Genomic DNA, 2,685 nt, shown 5'->3' on the forward strand with positions numbered 1-2,685 from the left:
CATGTTTGATATCACGTTGTAGAATGCACTGCTTGGTCACCTAGTTCTACTTATTTAAGCAAATATCGCTTATTGATGTATAATTATGAGTCATAATTGAGACCTTTTCTCTACTAAAAACTCACCCTAAGTGGGTAGATATCATTAATCATAAGATTCACTATTTATCTATACTAGGAAAACTAATATACACTTAAGAGTAAAGCATTTCTCATCAGGAAATACCTCTTTGATTGCTTTTTATGTCAGACCCGAGCCTACATCCTAGTTCTGAGCCATAATTAGCTGCTCACAAATAATCCTTAATGGCCCTTAACATAGAATATCTATAGAATAATATAAATGATTAAAATAAAACTAAAACATACACAGTGATAATGGAATAAATCTAAAAAAGACAATCTTTATTGAGACATAACTGAAAATACATATAAGATTGTAACAACTACATAATTTCTTGTCTTGTAAAGACTCTTAACTGAACATGAATAGTCAACTAGGACAAGACCCCATAACATTTATTGAAATAAAATTCTAAACTAAGCTTTGAAGAAAACTGTAATCAACTCTATGCCTCCTAGATAATAGAAGATCTTACCAATCTGCTAAATGTCAGGTGCTACAGAATGGTTAACAACAACCCTTAACATAAAGTACCTAAATCCACATCATGAACAGATATAGTGCAAGATGTAGTCAATACAACTGAATGTATTGCTAAACAAGTTTTTATACATATATAGAAACCTTATAATAGAGTAACTATATCCACACCATGAAAAGATATAGTGCAATACATAGTCAATATAATTTAATGTATTAGTGCACAGGTTACAAACACACACACACATACACACTTATATATTTATAAATAGAATAACTGGTCATAAGAACATATAGAGAGAATCTTAAAACAATATTTAAGATTTGAAACATGAGTTATGGGAAAGTCGTTTAAACATCTTGAAAAACTAAAAATTTAAGGGGAAGTTATGATAGCTAAAATCTATATAAAAGTATTTAATGAGTGCATAGATAGTAATTTTATAAAGCTTATACATGTGGGAGGTTACTTATAACCAAAAAATACTATGTGAGCTCATGATGAGCTACGTCTTACAACTATACTGAAAGAGTTCTTTTGACCTATAATATTACATATCCATGAACATAGGGATCTGAAATCATGACTCTTGGGTGAATCTTATGGTGGGAATATGCTATGGGATATGTGTTATCTGAACCTAATACTTGCTCGGTGCAAATAATCCTCCCAAAACATACTAATTTCATATTATATAATGCAACGTAGATGAATCATAATTTGTGTCGGTGATTAATATGTTTGTTAAAATGCATTACCATGAGCCTAGGATCCATACTATTTCATGAATCATATCTCCAAAAGCATATATTTTTGCTTGTACATGTAGCTTAAAACATTAAAATTTGCTGAAAATATATCATAGCTTATAGAGACTTAATAATGCTTCAAAATTTCATAAAAACAATCTTAAAACATGAATTTAAAAACAAAAGCAAAGTAATCTTCATGAAAAATCTATAGCTTGCATGGTAAATATTTCATTAAAACTAATACTTGGTATGAAATCAAATTAGGAGAAAAATGGGTAGAAACCCTAGATTTAAACATAATTATATATAATATTAAAAATACTTGATTGTGGGATGAAAGGAATCCATCACTGAAACATTGGGTACCTAAAGATACTAACCTGACAAGAGAATACTTGAATATTTTGCTAGAATAGGACCCTAGATGCTCTACTTACCTTTGGATATGGTAGAATATAGATCTACTGAGTATTAAGAATATGATCTATCATAAATTCTATATCATTAGGTAAGACCTTAGGAAACTCATTAACTAGGCGTATAGTAATTATCCATGCGCATTTAGCTTAGTTTTGAGGACTTATTGATGTGATTAATGAGTTATTATGGGTGTAATTATGTAATTATGCATTGAATAACATTTTTATAGTATTTAAGGTGCATTTTAAACAAGTTAAGAGTCAAAATGATCAAATAGAACTTAGATAAGAAACCTAGTAGTGCTAGCTTAAGCTATGCTTGTTCTAGACTTTGATGAACTTTATTGTGTTGTATGAACTAACTACTGTTATATGATGTTATAGGAGAGAATTTAGATTCTATTTTTGGGCCTTATGAGCCCATTCTTGACTTAAATTTTTACCCGACCTTTTTATAGCAATATGGGTCTCATTTTACTCTGTGTAGATTACTATTTTGATATCATAATAGTATTTTTAGATTCTGGAGCAAAAATAGATAATTTGTGTATGATTCAAGGGCTTTGAGTTAGGATGATGGCTACTCTTCTTCACGAGATAGTGTTATATATACATTTCATATTAGATAGGGATGTTAAAATATGATTATGGGTAGATTTCTATGACTTAGACTAATTTTGAAGTTTGGGAATAGAAGGGTGAACCAAACCTTAAGATGAACTACTTGTTATACCCATAGGATCTTATTACCCTAGGTTATTTGCATTTTAGATCTACTTAAGGATTATGCCCCTTTAATATAAGGTTTACTACTTTATTCGGTGGATTAGAATAGTTATCTGAATTATGGTATTGTGGTTATGCTGGATATATATATATATATATATATATATATATATATATATATATA

Source organism: Capsicum annuum, chromosome 4, assembly GCF_002878395.1.
Source record: "Capsicum annuum cultivar UCD-10X-F1 chromosome 4, UCD10Xv1.1, whole genome shotgun sequence".
NCBI lineage: Eukaryota > Viridiplantae > Streptophyta > Magnoliopsida > Solanales > Solanaceae > Capsicum > Capsicum annuum.